Source organism: Pleurodeles waltl, chromosome 12 (assembly GCF_031143425.1).
Source record: "Pleurodeles waltl isolate 20211129_DDA chromosome 12, aPleWal1.hap1.20221129, whole genome shotgun sequence".
Lineage (NCBI taxonomy): Eukaryota > Metazoa > Chordata > Amphibia > Caudata > Salamandridae > Pleurodeles > Pleurodeles waltl.
Genome location: NC_090451.1, coordinates 2,524,444 through 2,551,620, shown reverse-complemented (window position 1 = coordinate 2,551,620; position 27,177 = coordinate 2,524,444). Strand labels below are relative to the sequence as shown.

The following is a 27,177-nucleotide window of genomic DNA, read 5'->3' as shown; positions in this document are numbered from 1 at the left end:
TTCAAAACACCATGTTTCAGGAGTACAAAATATGGTAGCCAAAATGTGTTCTATTAGGTGATAGTTGTCTAAACATAATAAAGAGCACATATTTACAGATTGTTATGGTAACTTGTTGTCTTCAGCTTTGCTTTATACGACCTTGTTGTCCATCCCTACTTCAGCTTGAATTTATATGTTAAATGTAATGTAATCATGAAAATTACACTTTCCAAACGTGTTCTATCCATATGTGATGTACTATCACACTACCCTCAAATGAGCTAAGATTGCTTTAATTCAGTTGTACGTGGATTTAAAGTGCAATATCATACAAATATTGTACTGGTATGGCGCTTTCAAATCTCTAGGTGTCAGTTATTGGTGGTGTGCTTACATGTCAACATTAGGTAGCAAATAGTACACAATTAAGGAAAACTGCCTTCCCATTTAATGTGCATTGTTCTGCAAAAAGTTTTAAGTAGGAGAAAGTAAAACTTAGTTTATAAAACCACCTAAACTGGGAGTATTGCCGCTACAGCTATGACACTTCAGTTTAAAAACGTACGTGCATCAACAAGAAATATTTTTGCGCTAAATAAATTGCTGACCGACTACTCACGTAATGCATAAAACTGAGGCAGTCGTAATTACAATACATTGAAGTAATATTTTGGTAGTTTTTGTTGACGATGACTCCGCAGCAAGCGATCAGATTACTTTTTATTAGTGAAGGCGCGTTAGAGCCTTGATAAGTAAACTTACAAGGAGACACACCTAGGTCGATGAACCTTTTAGACCAGGTTCGGGGACTTCCCAGTACGAGATGTCTTTTGGCATCACAAATCAATAGATCAATATCTCAACAACAATCGCAATAACGAATCAGCATGCTAATCAATAACCTTTAATGAGAGTCAATAAAGTGAACACACCATGATCTTTCAGTCATGAATAACCACACCAATTTACTTAAGTGTTAGGATATTTATTTCCCTACTGGTTACAATCTAAAGTCATTTCTGTTAATCTCATCAGCAATTCATCTCATTAGTAACTCTTCAGATTTGCAATTAGAAACGCAATTAATCAATGCATAGAGAATATTCACACAGTATTAACACATAATTATTAAGAAGCAACATAGCAAAGTCTCAGTAGTGCATGGTTCAACAAAGCAAGAACTCAGTCATTTGTCTATTTGCGTCAGATTTTAGTGAACACCTTAAATAACCTCGTATTAGCATCAGCATGTTGGGCTTCATGCAAAACTATTTAGCAAACACAAATTTGGAAAACATCTAAATATGGCCTCTATCAAACAGCAGTTGGTACCTAGAAAGAAAAGGCAAACAGACAATTACAATTTTCATCAGATAGTTACCCATCCAACGGATCAGCAAACAGCGTCAGTCTTCGTTCTCGGGACATCAGTCGTTTGCATCATCAGCAAAGAAAGGACAGGGCAAAGTATCAGTATGGCATAGCTAAGGAACAAGAACTTCCCTCATATAGAGGAGAAGTAAGTATCAGGTAAGGAATAAGTAAAGGGTGGTTTAGAGTAACAGGGCGAACAAACGGCAAAGTCTCAAACGAAATGGCCTAAATGGCTAAGTAGAATGGCAAAGAATGGCTTGGAGTGGAATGTCCAATAAATGCGTGATTTCTCCTCGGGTCATGTGGTTAAATCAAAACTGTCTAATTTACTCCTAATTCCTCAATGGATAATCATTGGTGCATCGCCATCTCTGTCCAATAATCTTCACCAGAGTTTTACACAAACCACAGTTCTCATGTCGTTGATTGGCCCATGTTATTGACGTTTTCATCGGTTGGAATGTCAGGTAAGAAAAGTTACATTTTACGCTACAGTCAGTAGTTCCATTGTTTTCTCCTACTCCAGGCAGCCTTGCACCTGTTACAAATTACCCTGTTGCATTCAGCAAGAATGTCTCCTTGAGCAAGTAGGGTCCCATGAGAAAGAATTTACTACAGCTACACACATCTCTAGCTTCTGGGAAAGTACAGTTTCATGTCCTTCAGGAAAATAGCACATTTCACGTTAGAAAAAGACAGTTAAATATGAGACCAGGCAGCTAGGCACAGACCTTCGCTAAACTAAGACCTACTGCTTAATGAACAAACTCCTAATACACAACTCCAATTTTGATATGTTAATACAAATTAAAAACATTAGTACATAATTAATTCAGCATTAATAACTTTTATTAGTCTTCGTATACATTGGTAGCCACTCCCCGTGGGCACATTTCAAACGTGTGCATTATTTCTACGTTAACACATTTTTTATGCAGCTTCATTACACAATATATTGTAAGCTGTTTATGTTAATATTAATTTTAAAAGACACACTCCAGCAATCCCTCCACTGATGACTCTTGTCATCACACAAATCTTCCCTACTAATTTTACATACTAAAATTCCCTCATATCAATCTCTTCCCTTCTTGGTTTCCCCTTTGATCTTGCCCTGAATAATTTTTCCCTTTGTTTTTCTTCCCTCCTCCTATTATTTTTCGCCATCTTCAATTTTATTCTTTTACTAATTTTACATGCCACCCATGATCCAAATAAGCAATCTATAACATTCAATATCCCCTGTATTATTTTAGACAATATCCCATGCCAAATGTTACTAATCCAATTTCCCACTTAAGCAAATCCTTTCCCAACCTTTTTCCAAACACCTGGTTCTTTCAAATCCTTCAAGTCCGTACTATCCCTAGTCAAGTTAGTAAGCATACTTCTAATCTCATTACTATTATCTGGTATGTAAGCGCAACAATTACACCCATTGAGCAATCTACAAACTCTGCCATTTTTCACTAAAAGAATGTCTAAAGCAAGCCTGTTTTGAAGAGTATTAGCCCCCTCCGCAGCAAGTTCAGTATCCATCAGGAGTATAGCCCCTGAAAAGTTTGTCAGCATGTTATCCTCAATAGTAGACAACTTTTGAATCTTTATGGAGTTCATAATAACTCCCACTGAAGAAATTATCGTCCCAAATATGTCTCCTACTACACCAGCAGCAGTCTCTTTCTTATGTCTAGTACGATGTAATTCAGACAATTTTGGTAACCTTTTCAAATCGTGAAGTTGATATATCTTTGGGAAAACTATCCCCAAATAACATGTCCCATACTATCCCTTTGGAAGACGGTAATAAGCATTAAGTCCACATATATAATAAATCCCGGGGATTGCTGGATCCTGTCCATTTAACATGAACGTCCATTTACTCTGAAACAAAAACACACGCTTACATTCACTCATTCCCACAAACACATTGTCATAGTATGATTTGGTCTTGGATATGCAAAGCTTTCCTACATGTAGTGCGTCTAAAGCTAACTTCCCTTGTTCTCTAATTGCACTATAACCGTCACTACTAGCAAAGGCCCGTTGCTGTAATCCTTTCTCTAGTTTACCCTTCAATGCCCTTCTTCTCTCTTCCGTGTGATCTAAAAAGCTTTTCTCTACAGGTGTAAGCAAACATGTCAAATTATTGTGGTGTGCATAAGATGTACTAATTGTTAATGTCGCCTGAAAGAATCCTTTAACTAACTTTATGCTATAGTACTTAGCTACCCCACTCACATCCTCTATGATAAGCACATTAGAAAACACAAGATCATGATTTGAGTAAAAATATTGAATCTCTTCCTGGTTATACAATCTTGTTAGTAACAGACTACAACGTATCCCATATGTTAATGACAGTCTATGATAGGTAACCCCCTCTTGTACTGAAACAGGAATCTGTGTACACACAAAACAATCTTTTGCATCCATTGTGTCAACATACTCACTCAGCAAGCGATAGAAAACATCAGTGGATAGTTCCCCTTTCGAGTTAGTTCCCTCATGCAAGTATCTTGTATCCAGCTCAAACCTCTCCCAGGCTGTTAGTGCAGTGGTAGTCTCAGGAATTGTAGCATTGTTAGTCCCACTTTTATCCATTAGTGTCATACTCACAACCACGACCCTAATGAATATTTATTACATGAACCTTTTTTGCAAAAGTATTTGGTTCAAGTAAACTTATAGCGTTGGGATTCAAGCCCACAGCTCCAGAGAGCCTGGAGCCTAAATCTAGCCAGTTTAGCCTGCTCAGCCACGCTACCTCACATCTACAAGCTCACAACTATAGTAACTTGGCCAAACACTGTGGACACCCGCTGTGGTGACCTGGCTATGCAGGGTAACGCAGCATTCACCGACAGTTGAGCGAGTTACAGGTGAAAAGCAAAGTATAATAACTGTCTGCATATAATATATGTCTTTCCTTATTTATTCTTCTTCCCCATTGTATGTTTGCTCTCTGCTTTAGAAACGCGAGCTGTCATCACTGCAAGGAAACGTATCACACAGCGTTCTACTGTTTACACTCACTGAACTTTCAGCATCACAGTGACCCCTCTTGTCGCCTCTATAGTTAGACTTCAAGACAGCTGGTTTGTTTACCGATACAATTCTTGTCACCTTAGGTTGTGGTTTTTTAAAATAAGAAGGCTCGGTCCCACTGTCTGGCTACCCTTATATATATACGTCACCACTTTACATAGTCTCACCTCTCGCTATGTGGATCGTAGGTGCAGAAGGCAGAGAGTGAGACACTGATGCAGACAAAATACGTTTGTGAGTTGAAAAATACTGGCAGCGGTGGGATTCGAACCCACGCCTCCAAAGAGACTGGAGCCTTAATCCAGCGCCTTAGACCGCTCGGCCACACTACACTGTGCAAACCTGTTTCTGTAAGCTTTCTGAAGTGAGATGTTCTGTTGTATAGGGGAGTTGGAGAATAAGGGTGTATAGCCTGTGAAGTGATCCTAGGAAAGTCAACGCCAACAGCAGCAGGTACGTGATACATTCAGTAGGTCAGGATTGGCCCCGGGCCATGGGAGGTGTCAGGGAGCGCCAGTCCTGAGAGTCCGTAGGAAGACAACCCTTACATTGGGGTCCCGCACACGCTGCTTCTCTTTCTTTAAGGATAAGGAATCAAACTATCTACGTCCCTCAACTTACCAACCCTCCGCCTCAGGAAAGATTTTGTGATTCATGAGCAGAACCCGGCTGGCGCTGTTTACAGTAATGCCTAAGCACAGTACTCAACTGAGCGGTGTTTCCAAACTGAGCCGTTGTACTGCCGGAAATACCATGGGATATGTCATTTAACTTTCACATAAAATAGGGTTAACCCAGCCCTACCACATACTAAAAACTAAAGATGGAACAATAAACCGAGGAGGATGGGATTCGAACCCACGCGTGCAGAGCACAAAGGATTAGCAGTCCATCGCCTTAACCACTCGGCCACCTCGCCTTCAAAACACCATGTTTCAGGAGTACAAAATATGGTAGCCAAAATGTGTTCTATTAGGTGATAGTTGTCTAAACATAATAAAGAGCATATATTTACAGATTGTTATGGTAACTTGTTGTCTTCAGCTTTGCTCTATACGACCTTGTTGTCCATCCCTACTTCAGCTTGAATTTATATGTTAAATGTAATGTAATCATGAAAATTACACTTTCCAAACGTGTTCTATCCATATGTGATGTACTATCACACTACCCTCAAATGAGCTAAGATTGCTTTAATTCAGTTGTACGTGGATTTAAAGTGCAATATCATACAAATATTGTACTGGTATGGCGCTTTCGAGTCTCTAGGTGTCAGTTATTGGTGGTGTGCTTACATGTCAACATTAGGCAGCAAATAGTACACAATTAAGGAAAACTGCCTTCCCATTTAATGTGCATTGTTCTGCAAAAAGTTTTAAGTAGGAGAAAGTAAAACTTAGTTTATAAAACAACCTAAACTGGGAGTATTGCCGCTACAGCTATGACACTTCAGTTTAAAAACGTACGTGCATCAACAAGAAATATTTTTGCGCTAAATAAATTGCTGTCCGACTACTCACGTAATGCATAAAACTGAGGCAGTCGTAATTACAATACATTGAAGTAATATTTTGGTAGTTTTTGTTGACGATGACTCCGCAGCAAGCGATCAGATTACTTTTTATTAGTGAAGGCGCGTCAGAGCCTTGATAAGTAAACTTACAAGGAGACACGCCTAGGTCGATGAACCTTTTAGACCAGGTTCGGGGACTTCCCAGTACGAGATGTCTTTTGGCATCACAAATCAACAGATCAATATCTCAACAACAATCGCAATAACTAATCAGCATGCTAATCAATAACCTTTAATGAGAGTCAATAAAGTGAACATACCATGATCTTTCAGTCATGAATAACCACACCAATTTAGTTAAGTGTTAGGATATTTATTTCCCTACTGGTTACAATCTAAAGTCATTTCTGTTAATCTCATCAGCAATTCATCTCATTAGTAACTCTTCAGATTTGCAATTAGAAACGCAATTAATCAATGCATAGAGAATATTCACTCAGTATTAACACATAATTATTAAGAAGCAACTTAGCAAAGTCTGAGTAGTGCATGGTTCAACAAAGCAAGAACTCAGTCATTTGTCTATTTGCGTCAGATTTTAGTGAACACCTTAAATAACCTCGTATTAGCATCAGCATGTTGGGCTTCATGCAAAACAATTTAGCAAACACAAATTTGGAAAACATCTAACTATGGCCTCTATCAAAGAGCAGTTGGTACCTAGAAAGAAAAGGCAAAGAGACTATTACAATTTTCATCAGATAGTTACCCATCCAACGGATCAGCAAACAGCGTCAGTCTTCGTCCTCGGGACATCAGTCGTTTGCATCATCAGCAAAGAAAGGACAGGGCAAAGTATCAGTATGTCATAGCTAAGGAACAAGAACTTCCCTCATATAGAGGAGAAGTAAGTATCAGGTAAGGAATAAGTAAAGGGTGGTTTAGAGAAACAGGGCGAACAAACGGCAAAGTCTCAAACGAAATGGCCTAAATGGCTCAGTAGAATGGCAAAGAATGGCTTGGAGTGGAATGTCCAATAAATGCCTGAATTCTCCTCGGGTCATGTGGTTAAATCAAAACTGTCTAATTTACTCCTAATTCCTCAATGGATAATCATTGGTGCATCGCCATCTCTGTCCAATAATCTTCACCAGAGTTTTACACAAACCACAGTTCTCATGTCGTTGATTGGCCCATGTTATTGACGTTTTCATCGGTTGGAATGTCAGGTAAGAAAAGTTACATTTTACGCTACAGTCAGTAGTTCCATTGTTTTCTCCTACTCCAGGCAGCCTTGCACCTGTTACAAATTACACTCTTGCATTCAGCAAGAATGTCTCCTTGAGCAAGTAGGGTCCCATGAGAAAGAATTTACTACAGCTACACACATCTCTAGCTTCTGGGAAAGTACAGTTTCATGTCCTTCTGGAAAATAGCACATTGCACGTTAGAAAAAGACAGTTTAATATGAGACCAGGCAGCTAGGCACAGACCTTCGCTAAACTAAGGCCTACTGCTTAATGAACAAACTCCTAATACATAACTCCAATTTTGATATGTTAATACAAATTAAAAACATTAGTACATAATTAATTCAGCATTAATAACTTTCATTAGTCTTCGTATACATTGGTAGCCACTCCCCGTGGGCACATTTCAAACTTGTGCATTTTTTCTACGTTAACACATTTTTTATGCAGCTTCATTACACAATATATGGTAAGCTTTTCATGTTAATATTAATTTTAAAAGACACACTCCAGCAATCCCTCCTCTGATGACTCTTGTCATCACACAAATCTTCCCTACTAATTTTTCATACTAAAATTCCCTCATATCAATCTCTTCCCTTCTTGGTTTCCCCTTTGATCTTGCCCTGAATAATTTTTCCCTTTGTTTTTCTTCCCTCCTCCTATTATTTTTTGCCATCTTCAATTTTATTCTTTTACTAATTTTACATGCCACCCATGATCCAAATAAGCAATCTATAACAATCAATATCCCCTGTATTATTTTAGACAATATCCCATGCCAAATGTTACTAATCCAATTTCCCACTGAAGCAAATCCTTTCCCAACCTTTTTCCAAACACCTGGTTCTTTCAAATCCTTCAAGTCCGTACTATCCCTAGTCAAGTTAGTAAGCATACTTCTGATCTCATTACTATTATCTGGTGTGTAAGCGCAACAATTACACCCATTGAGCAATCTACAAACTCTGCCATTTTTCACTAAAAGAATGTCTAAAGCAAGCCTGTTTTGAAGAGTCATAGCCCCATCCGCAGCAAGTTCAGTATCCATCAGGAGTATAGCCCCTGAAAAGTTTGTCAGCATGTTATCCTCAATAGTAGACAACTTTTGAATCTTTATGGAGTTCATAATAACTCCCACTGAAGAAATTATCGTCCCAAATATGTCTCCTACTACACCAGCAGCAGTCTCTTTCTTATGTCTAGTACGATGTAATTCAGACAATTTTGGTAACCTTTTCAAATCGTCAAGTTGATATATCTTTGGGAAAACTATCCCCAAATAACATGTCCTATACTATCCCTTTGGAAGACGGTAATAAGCATTAAGTCCACATATATAATAAATCCCGGGGATTGCTGGATCCTGTCCATTTAACATGAACGTCCATTTACTCTGAAACAAAAACACACGCTTACATTCACTCATTCCCACAAACACATTGTCATAGTATGATTTGGTCTTGGATATGCAAAGCTTTCCTACATGTAGTGCGTCTAAAGCTAACTTCCCTTGTTCTCTAATTGCACTATAACCGTCACTACTAGCAAAGGCCCGTTGCTCTAATCCTTTCTCTAGTTTTCCCTTCAATGCCCTTCTTCTCTCTTCCGTGTGATCTAAAAAGCTTTTCTCTACAGGTGTAAGCAAACATGTCAAATTATTGTGGTGTTCATAAGATGTACTAATTGTTATTGTCGCCTGAAAGAATCCTTTAACTAACTTTATGCTATAGTACTTAGCTACCCCACTCACATCCTCTATGATAGGCACATTAGAAAACACAAGATCATGATTTGAGTAAAAATATTGAATCTCTTCCTGGTTATAGAATCTTGTTAGTAACAGACTACAACGTATCCCATATGTTAATGACAGTCTATGATAGGTAACCCCCTCTTGTACCGAAACAGGAATCTGTGTACACACAAAACAATCTTTTGCATCCATTGTGTCAACATACTCACTCAGCAAGCGATAGAAAACATCAGTGGATAGTTCCCCTTTCGAGTTAGTTCCCTCATGCAAGTATCTTGTATCCAGCTCAAACCTCTCCCAGGCTGTTAGTGCAGTGGTAGTCTCAGGAATTGTAGCATTGTTAGTCTCACTTTTATCCATTAGTGTCATACTCACAACCACGACCCTAATGAATATTTATTAAATGAACCGTTTTTGCAAAAGTATTTGGTTCAAGTAAACTTAAAGTGTTGGGATTCAAGCCCACGGCTCCAGAGAGACTGGAGCCTAAATCTAGCCAGTTTAGCCTGCTCAGCCACGCTACCTCACATCTACAAGATCACAACTATAGTAACTTGGCCAAACACTGTGGACACCCGCTGTGGTGACCTGGCTATGCAGGGTAACGCAGCATTCACCGACAGTTGAGCGAGTTACAGGTGAAAAGCAAAGTATAATAACTGTCTGCATATAATATATATCTTTCCTTATTTATTCTTCTTCCCATTTGTATGTTTGCTCTCTGCTTTAGAAACGCGAGCTGTCATCACTGCAAGGAAACGTATCACACAGCGTTCTACTGTTTACACTCACTGAACTTTCAGCCTCACAGTGACCCCTCCCGTCGCCTCTATAGTTAGACTTCAAGACAGCTGGTTTGTTTACCGATACAATTCTTGTCACCTTAGGTTGTGGTTTTTTAAAATAAGAAGGCTCGGTCCCACTGTCTGGCTACCCTTATATATATACGTCACCACTTTACATAGTCTCACCTCTCGCTATGTGGATCGTAGGTGCAGAAGGCAGAGAGTGAGACACTGATGCAGACAAAATACGTTTGTGAGTTGAAAAATACTGGCAGCGGTGGGATTCGAACCCACACCTCCAAAGAGACTGGAGCCTTAATCCAGCGCCTTAGACCGCTCGGCCACAATACCCGGTGCAAACCTGTTTCTGTAAGCTTTCTGAAGTGAGATGTTCTGTTCTATAGGGGAGTTGGAGAATAAGGGTGAATAGCCTGTGAAGTGATCCTAGGAAAGTCAACACCAACAGCAGCAGGCACGTGATACATTCAGTAGGTCAGGATTGGCCCCGGGCCATGGGAGGTGTCAGGGAGCGCCAGTCCTGAGAGTCCGTAGGAAGACAACCCTTACATTGGCGTTCCGCACGCGCTGCTTCTCTTTCTTTAAGGATAAGGAATAAAACTACTGTATCTACGTCCCTCAACTTACCAACCCTCCGCCTCAGGAAAGATTTTGTGATTCATGAGCAGAACCCGGCTGGCGCTGTTTACAGTAAGGCCTAAGCATAGTACTCAACTGAGCGGTGTTTCCAAACTGAGCTGTTGTAGTGCCGGAAATACCATGGGATATGTCATTTAACTTTCACATAAAATAGGGTTAACCCAGCCCTCCCACATACTAAAAACGGAACAATAAACCGACGAGGATGGGATTCGAACCCACGCGTGCAGAGCACAATGGATTAGCAGTCCATCGCCTTAACCACTCGGCCACCTCGTCTTCAAAACACCATGTTTCAGGAGTACAAAATATGGTAGCCAAAATGTGTTCTATTAGGTGATAGTTGTCTAAACATAATAAAGAGCATATATTTACAGATTGTTATGGTAACTTGTTGTCTTCAGCTTTGCTCTATACAACCTTGTTGTCCATCCCTACTTCAGCTTGAATTTATATGTTAAATGTAATGTAATCATGAAAATTACACTTTCCAAACGTGTTCTATCCATATGTGATGTACTATCACACTACCCTCAAATGAGCTAAGATTGCTTTAATTCAGTTGTACGTGGATTTAAAGTGCAATATCATACAAATATTGTACTGGTATGGCGCTTTCGAGTCTTTAGGTGTCAGTTATTGGTGGTGTGCTTACATGTCAACATTAGGCAGCAAATAGTACACAATTAAGGAAAACTGCCTTCCCATTTAATGTGAATTGTTCTGCAAAAAGTTTTAAGTAGGAGAAAGTAAAACTTAGTTTATAAAACCACCTAAACTGGGAGTATTGCCGCTACAGCTATGACACTTCAGTTTAAAAACGTACGTGCATCAACAAGAAATATTTTTGCGCTAAATAAATTGCTGTCCGACTACTCACGTAATGCATAAAACTGAGGCAGTCGTAATTACAATACATTGAAGTAATATTTTGGTAGTTTTTGTTGACGATGACTCCGCAGCAAGCGATCAGATTACTTTTTATTAGTGAAGGCGTGTCAGAGCCTTGATAAGTAAACTTACAAGGAGACACGCCTAGGTCGATGAACCTTTTAGACCAGGTTCGGGGACTTCCCAGTACGAGATGTCTTTTGGCATCACAAATCAATAGATCAATATCTCTCCAACAATCGCAATAACTAATCAGCATGCTAATCAATAACCTTTAATGAGAGTCAATAAAGTGAACACACCATGATCTTTCAGTCATGAATAACCACACCAATTTAGTTAAGTGTTAGGATATTTATTTCCCTACTGGTTACAATCTAAAGTCATTTCTGTTAATCTCATCAGCAATTCATCTCATTAGTAACTCTTCAGATTTGCAATTAGAAATGCAATTAATCAATGCATAGAGAATATTCACTCAGTATTAACACATAATTATTAAGAAGCAACTTAGCAAAGTCTCAGTAGTGCATGGTTCAACAAAGCAAGAACTCAGTCATTTGTCTATTTGCGTCAGATTTTAGTGAACACCTTAAATAACCTCGTATTAGCATCAGCATGTTGGGCTTCATGCAAAACAATTTAGCAAACACAAATTTGGAAAACATGTAACTATGGCCTCTATCAAAGAGCAGTTGGTACCTAGAAAGAAAAGGCAAAGAGACAATTACAATTTTCATAAGATAGTTACCCATCCAACGGATCAGCAAACAGCGTCAGTCTTCGTCCTCGGGACATCAGTCGTTTGCATCATCAGCAAAGAAAGGACAGGGCAAAGTATCAGTATGGCATAGCTAAGGAACAAGAACTTCCCTCATATAGAGGAGAAGTAAGTATCAGGTAAGGAATAAGTAAAGGGTGGTTTAGAGTAACAGGGCGAACAAACGGCAAAGTCTCAAACGAAATGGCCTAAATGGCTCAGTAAAATGGCAAAGAATGGCTTGGAGTGGAATGTCCAATAAATGCCTGATTTCTCCTCGGGTCATGTGGTTAAATCAAAACTGTCTAATTTACTCCTAATTCCTCAATGGATAATCATTGGTGCATCGCCATCTCTGTCCAATAATCTTCACCAGAGTTTTACACAAACCACAGTTCTCATGTCGTTGATTGGCCTATGTTATTGACGTTTTCATCGGTTGGAATGTCAGGTAAGAAAAGTTACATTTTACGCTACAGTCAGTAGTTCCATTGTTTTCTCCTACTCCAGGCAGCCTTGTACCTGTTACAAATTACACTGTTGCATTCAGCAAGAATGTCTCCTTGAGCAAGTAGGGTCCCATGAGAAAGAATTTACTACAGCTACACACATCTCTAGCTTCTGGGAAAGTACAGTTTCATGTCCTTCAGGAAAATAGCACATTGCACGTTAGAAAAAGGCAGTTTAATATGAGACCAGGCAGCTAGGCACAGACCTTCGCTAAACTAAGGCCTACTGCTTAATGAACAAACTCCTAATACATAACTCCAATTTTGATATGTTAATACAAATTAAAAACATTAGTACATAATTAATTCAGCATTAATAACTTTCATTAGTCTTCGTATACATTGGTAGCCACTCCCGTGGGCACATTTTTAAACGTGTGCATTATTTCTACGTTAACACATTTTTTATGCAGCTTCATTACACAATATATTGTAAGCTTTTCATGTTAATATTAATTTTAAAAGACACACTCCAGCAATCCCTCCTCTGATGACTCTTGTCATCACACAAATCTTCCCTACTAATTTTACATACTAAAATTCCCTCATATCAATCTCTTCCCTTCTTGGTTTCCTCTTTGATCTTGCCCTGAATAATTTTTCCCTTTGTTTTTCTTCCCTCCTCCTATTATTTTTCGCCATCTTAAATTTTATTATTTTACTAATTTGACATGCCACCCATGATCCAAATAAGCAATCTATAACAATCAATATCCCCTGTATTATTTTAGACAATATCCCATGCCAAATGTTACTAATCCAGTTTCCCACTGAAGCAAATCCTTTCCCAACCTTTTTCCAAACACCTGGTTCTTTCAAATCCTTCAAGTCCGTACTATCCCTAGTCAAGTTAGTAAGCATACTTCTAATCTCATTACTATTATCTGGTATGTAAGCGCAACAATTACACCCATTGAGCAATCTACAAACTCTGCCATTTTTCACTAAAAGAATGTCTAAAGCAAGCCTGTTTTGAAGAGTCATAGCCCCCTCCGCAGCAAGTTCAGTATCCCTCAGGAGTATAGCCCCTGAAAAGTTTGTCAGCATGTTATCCTCAATAGTAGACAACTTTTGAATCTTTATGGAGTTCATAATAACTCCCACTGAAGAAATTATCGTCCCAAATATGTCTCCTACTACACCAGCAGCAGTCTCTTTCTTATGTCTAGTACGATGTAATTCAGACAATTTTGGTAACCTTTTCAAATCGTCAAGTTGATATATCTTTGGGAAAACTATCCCCAAATAACATGTCCCATACTATCCCTTTGGAAGACGGTAATAAGCATTAAGTCCACATATATAATAAATCCCGGGGATTGCTGGATCCTGTCCATTTAACATGAACGTCCATTTACTCTGAAACAAAAACACACGCTTACATTCACTCATTCCCACAAACACATTGTCATAGTATGATTTGGTCTTGGATATGCAAAGCTTTCCTACATGTAGTGCGTCTAAAGCTAACTTCCCTTGTTCTCTAATTGCACTATAACCGTCCCTACTAGCAAAGGCCCGTTGCTGTAATCCTTTCTCTAGTTTACCCTTCAATGCCCTTCTTCTCTCTTCCGTGTGATCTAAAAAGCTTTTCTCTACAGGTGTAAGCAAACATGTCAAATTATTGTGGTGTTCATAAGATGTACTAATTGTTAATGTTGCCTGAAAGAATCCTTTAACTAACTTTATGCTATAGTACTTAGCTACCCCACTCACATCCTCTATGATAGGCACATTAGAAAACACAAGATCATGATTTGAGTAAAAATATTGAATCTCTTCATGGTTATAGAATCTTGTTAGTAACAGACTACAACGTATCCCATATGTTAATGACAGTCTATGATAGGTAACCCCCTCTTGTACCGAAACAGGAATCTGTGTACACACAAAACAATCTTTTGCATCCATTGTGTCAACATACTCACTCAGCAAGCGATAGAAAACATCAGTGGATAGTTCCCCTTTCGAGTTAGTTCCCTCATGCAAGTATCTTGTATCCATCTCAAACCTCTCCCAGGCTGTTCGTGCAGTGGTAGTCTCAGGAATTGTAGCATTGTTAGTCCCACTTTTATCCATTAGTGTCATACTCACAACCACGACCCTAATGAATATTTATTACATGAACCTTTTTTGCAAAAGTATTTGGTTCAAGTAAACTTAAAGTGTTGGGATTCAAGCCCACGGCTCCAGAGAGACTGGAGCCTAAATCTAGCCAGTTTAGCCTGCTCAGCCACGCTACCTCACATCTACAAGCTCACAACTATAGTAACTTGGCCAAACACTGTGGACACCCGCTGTGGTGACCTGGCTATGCAGGGTAACGCAGCATTCACCGACAGTTGAGCGAGTTACAGGTGAAAAGCAAAGTATAATAACTGTCTGCATATAATATATGTCTTTCCTTATTTATTCTTCTTCCCCATTGTATGTTTGCTCTCTGCTTTAGAAACACGAGCTGTCATCACTGCAAGGAAACATATCACACAGCGTTGTACTGTTTACACTCACTGAACTTTCAGCATCACAGTGACCCCTCTCGTCGCCTCTATAGTTAGACTTCAAGACAGCTGGTTTGTTTACCGATACAATTCTTGTCACCTTAGGTTGTGGTTTTTTAAAATAAGAAGGCTCGGTCCCACTGTCTGGCTACCCTTATATATATACGTCACAACTTTACATAGTCTCACCTCTCGCTATGTGGATCGTAAGTGCAGAAGGCAGAGAGTGAGACACTGATGCAGACAAAATACGTTTGTGAGTTGAAAAATACTGGCAGCGGTGGGGTTCGAACCCACGCCTCCAAAGAGACTGGAGCCTTAATCCAGCGCCTTAGACCGCTCAGCCACACTACCCTGTGCAAACCTGTTTCTGTAAGCTTTCTGAAGTGAGATGTTCTGTTGTATTGGGGAGTTGGAGTATAAGGGTGTATAGCCTGTGAAGTGATCCTAGGAAAGTCAACGCCAACAGCAGCAGGCATGTGATACATTCAGTTGGTCAGGATTGGCCACGGGCCATGGGAGGTGTCAGGGAGCGCCAGTCCTGAGAGTCCGTAGGAAGACAACCCTTACATTGGGGTCCCGCACGCGCTGCTTCTCTTTCTTTAAGGATAAGGAATCAAACTATCTACGTTCCTCAACTTACCAACCCTCCGCCTCAGGAAAGATTTTGTGATTCATGAGCAGAACCCGGCTGGCGCTGTTTACAGTAATGCCTAAGCACAGTACTCAACTGAGCGGTGTTTCCAAACTGAGCCGTTGTACTGCTGGAAATACCATGGGATATGTCATTTAACTTTCACATAAAATAGGGTTAACCCAGCCCTACCACATACTAAAAACTAAAGAAGGAACAATAAACCAACGAGGATGGGATTCGAACCCACGCGTGCAGAGCACAATGGATTAGCAGTCCATCGCCTTAACCACTCGGCCACCTCGTCTTCAAAACGCCATGTTTCAGGAGTACAAAATATGGTAGCCAAAATGTGTTCTATTAGGTGATAGTTGTCTAAACATAATAAAGAGCACATATTTACAGATTGTTATGGTAACTTGTTGTCTTCAGCTTTGCTCTATACGACCTTGTTGTCCATCCCTACTTCAGCTTGAATTTATATGTTAAATGTAATGTAATCGTGAAAATTACACTTTCCAAACGTGTTCTATCCATATGTGATGTACTATCACACTACCCTCAAATGAGCTAAGATTTCTTTAATTCAGTTGTACGTGGATTTAAAGTGCAATATCATACAAATATTGTACTGGTATGGCGCTTTCGAGTCTCTAGGTGTCAGTTATTGGTGGTGTGCTTACATGTCAACATTAGGCAGCAAATAGTACACAATTAAGGAAAACTGCCTTCCCATTTAATGTGCATTGTTCTGCAAAAAGTTTTAAGTAGGAGAAAGTAAAACTTAGTTTATAAAACCACCTAAACTGGGAGTATTGCCGCTACAGCTATGACACTTCAGTTTAAAAACGAACGTGCATCAACAAGAAATATTTTTGCGCTAAATAAATTGCTTTCCGACTACTCACGTAATGCATAAAACTGAGGCAGTCGTAATTACAATACATTGAAGTAATATTTTGGTAGTTTTTGTTGACGATGACTCCGCAGCAAGCGATCAGATTACTTTTTATTAGTGAAGGCGCGTCAGAGCCTTGATAAGTAAACTTACAAGGAGACACGCCTAGGTCGATGAACCTTTTAGACCAGGTTCGGGGACTTCCCAGTACGAGATGTCTTTTGGCATCACAAATCAATAGATCAATATCTCAACAACAATTGCAATAACTAATCAGCATGCTAATCAATAACCTTTAATGAGAGTCAATAAAGTGAACACACCATGATCTTTCAGTCATGAATAACCACACCAATTTAGTTAAGTGTTAGGATATTTATTTCCCTACTGGTTACAATCTAAAGTCATTTCTGTTAATCTCATCAGCAATTCATCTCATTAGTAACTCTTCAGATTTGCAATTAGAAACGCAATTAATCAATGCATAGAGAATATTCACTCAGTATTAACATATAATTATTAAGAAGCAACTTAGCAAAGTCTGAGTAGTGCATGGTTCAACAAAGCAAGAACTCAGTCATTTGTGTATTTACGTCAGATTTTAGTGAACACCTTAAATAACCTCGTATTAGCATCAGCATGTTGGGCTTCATGCAAAACTATTTAGCAAACACAAATTTGGAAAACATCTAACTATGGCCTCTATCAAAGAGCAGTTGGTACCTAGAAAGAAAAGGCAAACAGACAATTACAATTTTCATCAGATAGTTACCCATCCAACGGATCAGCAAACAGCGTCAGTCTTCGTTCTCGGGACATCAGTCGTTTGCATCATCAGCAAAGAAAGGACAGGGCAAAGTATCAGTATGGCATAGCTAAGGAACAAGAACTTCCCTCATATAGAGGAGAAGTAAGTATCAGGTAAGGAATAAGTAAAGGGTGGTTTAGAGTAACAGGGCGAACAAACGGCAAAGTCTCAAACGAAATGGCCTAAATGGCTCAGTAGAATGGCAAAGAATGGCTTGGAGTGGAATGTCCAAAAAATGCCTGATTTCTCCTCGGGTCATGTGGTTAAATCAAAACTGTCTAATTTACTCCTAATTCCTCAATGGATAATCATTGGTGCATCGCCATCTCTGTCCAATAATCTTCACCAGAGTTTTACACAAACCACAGTTCTCATGTCGTTGATTGGCCCATGTTATTGACGTTTTCATCGGTTGGAATGTCAGGTAAGAAAAGTTAAATTTTACGCAACAGTCAGTATTTCAATTGTTTTCTCCTACTCCAGGCAGCCTTGCACCTGTTACAAATTACACTGTTGCATTCAGCAAGAATGTCTCCTTGAGCAAGTAGGGTCCCATGAGAAAGAATTTACTACAGCTACACACATCTCTAGCTTCTGGGAAAGTACAGTTTCATGTCCTTCAGGAAAATAGCACATTGCACGTTAGAAAAAGACAGTTTAATATGAGACCAGGCAGCTAGGCACAGACCTTCGCTAAACTAAGGCCTACTGCTTAATGAACAAACTCCTAATACATAACTCCAATTTTGATATGTTAATACAAATTAAAAACATTAGTACATAATTAATTCAGCATTAATAACTTTCATTAGTCTTCGTATACATTGGTAGCCACTCCCCGTGGGCACATTTCAAACGTGTGCATTATTTCTACGTTAACACATTTTTTATGCAGCTTCATTACACAATATATTGTAAGCTGTTTATGTTAATATTAATTTTAAAAGACACACTCCAGCAATCCCTCCACTGATGACTCTTGTCATCACACAAATCTTCCCTACTAATTTTACATACTAAAATTCCCTCATATCAATCTCTTCCCTTCTTGGTTTCCCCTTTGATCTTGCCCTGAATAATTTTTCCCTTTGTTTTTCTTCCCTCCTCCTATTATTTTTCGCCATCTTCAATTTTATTCTTTTACTAATTTTACATGCCACCCATGATCCAAATAAGCAATCTATAACAATCAATATCCCCTGTATTATTTTAGACAATATCCCATGCCAAATGTTACTAATCCAATTTCCCACTTAAGCAAATCCTTTCCCAACCTTTTTCCAAACACCTGGTTCTTTCAAATCCTTCAAGTCCGTACTATCCCTAGTCAAGTTAGTAAGCATACTTCTAATCTCATTACTATTATCTGGTATGTAAGCGCAACAATTACACCCATTGAGCAATCTACAAACTCTGCCATTTTTCACTAAAAGAATGTCTAAAGCAAGCCTGTTTTGAAGAGTATTAGCCCCCTCCGCAGCAAGTTCAGTATCCATCAGGAGTATAGCCCCTGAAAAGTTTGTCAGCATGTTATCCTCAATAGTAGACAACTTTAGAATCTTTATGGAGTTCATAATAACTCCCACTGAAGAAATTATCGTCCCAAATATGTCTCCTACTACACCAGCAGCAGTCTCTTTCTTATGTCTAGTACGATGTAATTCAGACAATTTTGGTAACCTTTTCAAATCGTGAAGTTGATATATCTTTGGGAAAACTATCCCCAAATAACATGTCCCATACTATCCCTTTGGAAGACGGTAATAAGCATTAAGTCCACATATATAATAAATCCCGGGGATTGCTGGATCCTGTCCATTTAACATGAACGTCCATTTACTCTGAAACAAAAACACACGCTTACATTCACTCATTCCCACAAACACATTGTCATAGTATGATTTGGTCTTGGATATGCAAAGCTTTCCTACATGTAGTGCGTCTAAAGCTAACTTCCCTTGTTCTCTAATTGCACTATAACCGTCACTACTAGCAAAGGCCCGTTGCTGTAATCCTTTCTCTAGTTTACCCTTCAATGCCCTTCTTCTCTCTTCCGTGTGATCTAAAAAGCTTTTCTCTACAGGTGTAAGCAAACATGTCAAATTATTGTGGTGTGCATAAGATGTACTAATTGTTAATGTCGCCTGAAAGAATCCTTTAACTAACTTTATGCTATAGTACTTAGCTACCCCACTCACATCCTCTATGATAAGCACATTAGAAAACACAAGATCATGATTTGAGTAAAAATATTGAATCTCTTCCTGGTTATACAATCTTGTTAGTAACAGACTACAACGTATCCCATATGTTAATGACAGTCTATGATAGGTAACCCCCTCTTGTACTGAAACAGGAATCTGTGTACACACAAAACAATCTTTTGCATCCATTGTGTCAACATACTCACTCAGCAAGCGATAGAAAACATCAGTGGATAGTTCCCCTTTCGAGTTAGTTCCCTCATGCAAGTATCTTGTATCCAGCTCAAACCTCTCCCAGGCTGTTAGTGCAGTGGTAGTCTCAGGAATTGTAGCATTGTTAGTCCCACTTTTATCCATTAGTGTCATACTCACAACCACGACCCTAATGAATATTTATTACATGAACCTTTTTTGCAAAAGTATTTGGTTCAAGTAAACTTATAGCGTTGGGATTCAAGCCCACAGCTCCAGAGAGCCTGGAGCCTAAATCTAGCCAGTTTAGCCTGCTCAGTCACGCTACCTCACATCTACAAGCTCACAACTATAGTAACTTGGCCAAACACTGTGGACACCCGCTGTGGTGACCTGGCTATGCAGGGTAACGCAGCATTCACCGACAGTTGAGCGAGTTACAGGTGAAAAGCAAAGTATAATAACTGTCTGCATATAATATATGTCTTTCCTTATTTATTCTTCTTCCCCATTGTAGGTTTGCTCTCTGCTTTAGAAACGCGAGCTGTCATCACTGCAAGGAAACGTATCACACAGCGTTCTACTGTTTACACTCACTGAACTTTCAGCATCACAGTGACCCCTCTTGTCGCCTCTATAGTTAGACTTCAAGACAGCTGGTTTGTTTACCGATACAATTCTTGTCACCTTAGGTTGTGGTTTTTTAAAATAAGAAGGCTCGGTCCCACTGTCTGGCTACCCTTATATATATACGTCACCACTTTACATAGTCTCACCTCTCGCTATGTGGATCGTAGGTGCAGAAGGCAGAGAGTGAGACACTGATGCAGACAAAATACGTTTGTGAGTTGAAAAATACTGGCAGCGGTGGGATTCGAACCCACGCCTCCAAAGAGACTGGAGCCTTAATCCAGCGCCTTAGACCGCTCGGCCACACTACACTGTGCAAACCTGTTTCTGTAAGCTTTCTGAAGTGAGATGTTCTGTTGTATAGGGGAGTTGGAGAATAAGGGTGTATAGCCTGTGAAGTGATCCTAGGAAAGTCAACGCCAACAGCAGCAGGTACGTGATACATTCAGTAGGTCAGGATTGGCCCCGGGCCATGGGAGGTGTCAGGGAGCGCCAGTCCTGAGAGTCCGTAGGAAGACAACCCTTACATTGGGGTCCCGCACACGCTGCTTCTCTTTCTTTAAGGATAAGGAATCAAACTATCTACGTCCCTCAACTTACCAACCCTCCGCCTCAGGAAAGATTTTGTGATTCATGAGCAGAACCCGGCTGGCGCTGTTTACAGTAATGCCTAAGCACAGTACTCAACTGAGCGGTGTTTCCAAACTGAGCCGTTGTACTGCCGGAAATACCATGGGATATGTAATTTAACTTTCACATAAAATAGGGTTAACCCAGCCCTACCACATACTAAAAACTAAAGATGGAACAATAAACCGAGGAGGATGGGATTCGAACCCACGCGTGCAGAGCACAATGGATTAGCAGTCCATCGCCTTAACCACTCGGCCACCTCGCCTTCAAAACACCATGTTTCAGGAGTACAAAATATGGTAGCCAAAATGTGTTCTATTAGGTGATAGTTGTCTAAACATAATAAAGAGCATATATTTACAGATTGTTATGGTAGCTTGTTGTCTTCAGCTTTGCTCTATACGACCTTGTTGTCCATCCCTACTTCAGCTTGAATTTATATGTTAAATGTAATGTAATCATGAAAATTACACTTTCCAAACGTGTTCTATCCATATGTGATGTACTATCACACTACCCTCAAATGAGCTAAGATTGCTTTAATTCAGTTGTACGTGGATTTAAAGTGCAATATCATACAAATATTGTACTGGTATGGCGCTTTCGAGTCTCTAGGTGTCAGTTATTGGTGGTGTGCTTACATGTCAACATTAGGCAGCAAATAGTACACAATTAAGGAAAACTGCCTTCCCATTTAATGTGCATTGTTCTGCAAAAAGTTTTAAGTAGGAGAAAGTAAAACTTAGTTTATAAAACAACCTAAACTGGGAGTATTGCCGCTACAGCTATGACACTTCAGTTTAAAAACGTACGTGAATCAACAAGAAATATTTTTGCGCTAAATAAATTGCTGTCCGACTACTCACGTAATGCATAAAACTGAGGCAGTCGTAATTACAATACATTGAAGTAATATTTTGGTAGTTTTTGTTGACGATGTCTCCGCAGCAAGCGATCAGATTACTTTTTATTAGTGAAGGCGCGTCAGAGCCTTGATAAGTAAACTTACAAGGAGACACGCCTAGGTCGATGAACCTTTTAGACCAGGTTCGGGGACTTCCCAGTACGAGATGTCTTTTGGCATCACAAATCAACAGATCAATATCTCAACAACAATCGCAATAACTAATCAGCATGCTAATCAATAACCTTTAATGAGAGTCAATAAAGTGAACATACCATGATCTTTCAGTCATGAATAACCACACCAATTTAGTTAAGTGTTAGGATATTTATTTCCCTACTGGTTACAATCTAAAGTCATTTCTGTTAATCTCATCAGCAATTCATCTCATTAGTAACTCTTCAGATTTGCAATTAGAAACGCAATTAATCAATGCATAGAGAATATTCACTCAGTATTAACACATAATTATTAAGAAGCAACTTAGCAAAGTCTGAGTAGTGCATGGTTCAACAAAGCAAGAACTCAGTCATTTGTCTATTTGCGTCAGATTTTAGTGAACACCTTAAATAACCTCGTATTAGCATCAGCATGTTGGGCTTCATGCAAAACAATTTAGCAAACACAAATTTGGAAAACATCTAACTATGGCCTCTATCAAAGAGCAGTTGGTACCTAGAAAGAAAAGGCAAAGAGACTATTACAATTTTCATCAGATAGTTACCCATCCAACGGATCAGCAAACAGCGTCAGTCTTCGTCCTCGGGACATCAGTCGTTTGCATCATCAGCAAAGAAAGGACAGGGCAAAGTATCAGTATGTCATAGCTAAGGAACAAGAACTTCCCTCATATAGAGGAGAAGTAAGTATCAGGTAAGGAATAAGTAAAGGGTGGTTTAGAGAAACAGGGCGAACAAACGGCAAAGTCTCAAACGAAATGGCCTAAATGGCTCAGTAGAATGGCAAAGAATGGCTTGGAGTGGAATGTCCAATAAATGCCTGAATTCTCCTCGGGTCATGTGGTTAAATCAAAACTGTCTAATTTACTCCTAATTCCTCAATGGATAATCATTGGTGCATCGCCATCTCTGTCCAATAATCTTCACCAGAGTTTTACACAAACCACAGTTCTCATGTCGTTGATTGGCCCATGTTATTGACGTTTTCATCGGTTGGAATGTCAGGTAAGAAAAGTTACATTTTACGCTACAGTCAGTAGTTCCATTGTTTTCTCCTACTCCAGGCAGCCTTGCACCTGTTACAAATTACACTCTTGCATTCAGCAAGAATGTCTCCTTGAGCAAGTAGGGTCCCATGAGAAAGAATTTACTACAGCTACACACATCTCTAGCTTCTGGGAAAGTACAGTTTCATGTCCTTCTGGAAAATAGCACATTGCACGTTAGAAAAAGACAGTTTAATATGAGACCAGGCAGCTAGGCACAGACCTTCGCTAAACTAAGGCCTACTGCTTAATGAACAAACTCCTAATACATAACTCCAATTTTGATATGTTAATACAAATTAAAAACATTAGTACATAATTAATTCAGCATTAATAACTTTCATTAGTCTTCGTATACATTGGTAGCCACTCCCCGTGGGCACATTTCAAACTTGTGCATTTTTTCTACGTTAACACATTTTTTATGCAGCTTCATTACACAATATATGGTAAGCTTTTCATGTTAATATTAATTTTAAAAGACACACTCCAGCAATCCCTCCTCTGATGACTCTTGTCATCACACAAATCTTCCCTACTAATTTTTCATACTAAAATTCCCTCATATCAATCTCTTCCCTTCTTGGTTTCCCCTTTGATCTTGCCCTGAATAATTTTTCCCTTTGTTTTTCTTCCCTCCTCCTATTATTTTTTGCCATCTTCAATTTTATTCTTTTACTAATTTTACATGCCACCCATGATCCAAATAAGCAATCTATAACAATCAATATCCCCTGTATTATTTTAGACAATATCCCATGCCAAATGTTACTAATCCAATTTCCCACTGAAGCAAATCCTTTCCCAACCTTTTTCCAAACACCTGGTTCTTTCAAATCCTTCAAGTCCGTACTATCCCTAGTCAAGTTAGTAAGCATACTTCTGATCTCATTACTATTATCTGGTGTGTAAGCGCAACAATTACACCCATTGAGCAATCTACAAACTCTGCCATTTTTCACTAAAAGAATGTCTAAAGCAAGCCTGTTTTGAAGAGTCATAGCCCCATCCGCAGCAAGTTCAGTATCCATCAGGAGTATAGCCCCTGAAAAGTTTGTCAGCATGTTATCCTCAATAGTAGACAACTTTTGAATCTTTATGGAGTTCATAATAACTCCCACTGAAGAAATTATCGTCCCAAATATGTCTCCTACTACACCAGCAGCAGTCTCTTTCTTATGTCTAGTACGATGTAATTCAGACAATTTTGGTAACCTTTTCAAATCGTCAAGTTGATATATCTTTGGGAAAACTATCCCCAAATAACATGTCCTATACTATCCCTTTGGAAGACGGTAATAAGCATTAAGTCCACATATATAATAAATCCCGGGGATTGCTGGATCCTGTCCATTTAACATGAACGTCCATTTACTCTGAAACAAAAACACACGCTTACATTCACTCATTCCCACAAACACATTGTCATAGTATGATTTGGTCTTGGATATGCAAAGCTTTCCTACATGTAGTGCGTCTAAAGCTAACTTCCCTTGTTCTCTAATTGCACTATAACCGTCACTACTAGCAAAGGCCCGTTGCTCTAATCCTTTCTCTAGTTTTCCCTTCAATGCCCTTCTTCTCTCTTCCGTGTGATCTAAAAAGCTTTTCTCTACAGGTGTAAGCAAACATGTCAAATTATTGTGGTGTTCATAAGATGTACTAATTGTTATTGTCGCCTGAAAGAATCCTTTAACTAACTTTATGCTATAGTACTTAGCTACCCCACTCACATCCTCTATGATAGGCACATTAGAAAACACAAGATCATGATTTGAGTAAAAATATTGAATCTCTTCCTGGTTATAGAATCTTGTTAGTAACAGACTACAACGTATCCCATATGTTAATGACAGTCTATGATAGGTAACCCCCTCTTGTACCGAAACAGGAATCTGTGTACACACAAAACAATCTTTTGCATCCATTGTGTCAACATACTCACTCAGCAAGCGATAGAAAACATCAGTGGATAGTTCCCCTTTCGAGTTAGTTCCCTCATGCAAGTATCTTGTATCCAGCTCAAACCTCTCCCAGGCTGTTAGTGCAGTGGTAGTCTCAGGAATTGTAGCATTGTTAGTCTCACTTTTATCCATTAGTGTCATACTCACAACCACGACCCTAATGAATATTTATTAAATGAACCGTTTTTGCAAAAGTATTTGGTTCAAGTAAACTTAAAGTGTTGGGATTCAAGCCCACGGCTCCAGAGAGACTGGAGCCTAAATCTAGCCAGTTTAGCCTGCTCAGCCACGCTACCTCACATCTACAAGATCACAACTATAGTAACTTGGCCAAACACTGTGGACACCCGCTGTGGTGACCTGGCTATGCAGGGTAACGCAGCATTCACCGACAGTTGAGCGAGTTACAGGTGAAAAGCAAAGTATAATAACTGTCTGCATATAATATATATCTTTCCTTATTTATTCTTCTTCCCATTTGTATGTTTGCTCTCTGCTTTAGAAACGCGAGCTGTCATCACTGCAAGGAAACGTATCACACAGCGTTCTACTGTTTACACTCACTGAACTTTCAGCCTCACAGTGACCCCTCCCGTCGCCTCTATAGTTAGACTTCAAGACAGCTGGTTTGTTTACCGATACAATTCTTGTCACCTTAGGTTGTGGTTTTTTAAAATAAGAAGGCTCGGTCCCACTGTCTGGCTACCCTTATATATATACGTCACCACTTTACATAGTCTCACCTCTCGCTATGTGGATCGTAGGTGCAGAAGGCAGAGAGTGAGACACTGATGCAGACAAAATACGTTTGTGAGTTGAAAAATACTGGCAGCGGTGGGATTCGAACCCACACCTCCAAAGAGACTGGAGCCTTAATCCAGCGCCTTAGACCGCTCGGCCACAATACCCGGTGCAAACCTGTTTCTGTAAGCTTTCTGAAGTGAGATGTTCTGTTCTATAGGGGAGTTGGAGAATAAGGGTGTATAGCCTGTGAAGTGATCCTAGGAAAGTCAACACCAACAGCAGCAGGCACGTGATACATTCAGTAGGTCAGGATTGGCCCCGGGCCATGGGAGGTGTCAGGGAGCGCCAGTCCTGAGAGTCCGTAGGAAGACAACCCTTACATTGGCGTTCCGCACGCGCTGCTTCTCTTTCTTTAAGGATAAGGAATAAAACTACTGTATCTACGTCCCTCAACTTACCAACCCTCCGCCTCAGGAAAGATTTTGTGATTCATGAGCAGAACCCGGCTGGCGCTGTTTACAGTAAGGCCTAAGCATAGTACTCAACTGAGCGGTGTTTCCAAACTGAGCTGTTGTAGTGCCGGAAATACCATGGGATATGTCATTTAACTTTCACATAAAATAGGGTTAACCCAGCCCTCCCACATACTAAAAACGGAACAATAAACCGACGAGGATGGGATTCGAACCCACGCGTGCAGAGCACAATGGATTAGCAGTCCATCGCCTTAACCACTCGGCCACCTCGTCTTGAAAATACCATGTTTCAGGAGTACAAAGGCCCATATTTATACTTTTTGACGCTAAACTGCGCTAACGCAGTTTAGCGTCAAATAATTTTGCGCCGTCTAACGCCATTCTGAAGCGCCATGCGGGCGCCGTATTTATGGAATGGCGTTAGCCGGCGCAAGCAGACCGGCGCTGCCTGGTGTGCGTGGAAAAAAACCACGTAGACCAGGCAGCGCCGGCGTTGGGCAAAAATGACGTTAGGGCGTCTTAAAATGGGGCAAGTCAGGTTGAGGCAAAAAAATCGTCTTAACCCGACTTGCGCCATTTTTTAACGACGCCCATCCCCCATCAACATGACTCCTATCATTGTAAAGATAGGAGTCATGCCCCATTGCCCAATGGCCATGCCCAGGGGACTTCTGTCCCCTGGGCATGGTCATTGGGCATAGTGGCATGTAGGGGGGCACAAATCAGGCCCCCCTATGCCAAAAAAAATTATTAAAAAAAAAAAAAAAATACTTACCTGAACTTACCTGAATGTCCCTGGGGTGGGTCCCTCCAGCCTTGGGTGTCCTCCTGGGGTGGGC

The 27,177-nt window shown here is 39.8% G+C and overlaps 10 non-coding genes across 10 annotated transcripts; all 10 read right to left on the bottom strand.

The window, feature by feature from the left end:
- Window positions 1-4,654: 4,654 nt before the first annotated feature.
- TRNAL-AAG (transfer RNA leucine (anticodon AAG)) lies at window positions 4,655-4,736 on the bottom strand. The gene has a single exon. It is a non-coding gene; the product is annotated as a tRNA-Leu (tRNA).
- A 505-nt stretch (window positions 4,737-5,241) lies between these two features.
- On the bottom strand, window positions 5,242-5,323 carry TRNAS-GCU (transfer RNA serine (anticodon GCU)). Its single transcript has one exon. It is a non-coding gene; the product is annotated as a tRNA-Ser (tRNA).
- A 4,654-nt stretch (window positions 5,324-9,977) lies between these two features.
- TRNAL-AAG (transfer RNA leucine (anticodon AAG)) lies at window positions 9,978-10,059 on the bottom strand. Its single transcript has one exon. It is a non-coding gene; the product is annotated as a tRNA-Leu (tRNA).
- Window positions 10,060-10,562: 503 nt separating this feature from the next.
- Window positions 10,563-10,644, bottom strand: TRNAS-GCU (transfer RNA serine (anticodon GCU)). The gene has a single exon. It is a non-coding gene; the product is annotated as a tRNA-Ser (tRNA).
- Window positions 10,645-15,298: 4,654 nt separating this feature from the next.
- Window positions 15,299-15,380, bottom strand: TRNAL-AAG (transfer RNA leucine (anticodon AAG)). Its single transcript has one exon. It is a non-coding gene; the product is annotated as a tRNA-Leu (tRNA).
- Window positions 15,381-15,885: 505 nt separating this feature from the next.
- On the bottom strand, window positions 15,886-15,967 carry TRNAS-GCU (transfer RNA serine (anticodon GCU)). Its single transcript has one exon. It is a non-coding gene; the product is annotated as a tRNA-Ser (tRNA).
- Window positions 15,968-20,621: 4,654 nt separating this feature from the next.
- TRNAL-AAG (transfer RNA leucine (anticodon AAG)) lies at window positions 20,622-20,703 on the bottom strand. The gene has a single exon. It is a non-coding gene; the product is annotated as a tRNA-Leu (tRNA).
- Window positions 20,704-21,208: 505 nt separating this feature from the next.
- TRNAS-GCU (transfer RNA serine (anticodon GCU)) lies at window positions 21,209-21,290 on the bottom strand. The gene has a single exon. It is a non-coding gene; the product is annotated as a tRNA-Ser (tRNA).
- A 4,654-nt stretch (window positions 21,291-25,944) lies between these two features.
- TRNAL-AAG (transfer RNA leucine (anticodon AAG)) lies at window positions 25,945-26,026 on the bottom strand. The gene has a single exon. It is a non-coding gene; the product is annotated as a tRNA-Leu (tRNA).
- Window positions 26,027-26,529: 503 nt separating this feature from the next.
- Window positions 26,530-26,611, bottom strand: TRNAS-GCU (transfer RNA serine (anticodon GCU)). Its single transcript has one exon. It is a non-coding gene; the product is annotated as a tRNA-Ser (tRNA).
- Window positions 26,612-27,177: the final 566 nt, after the last annotated feature.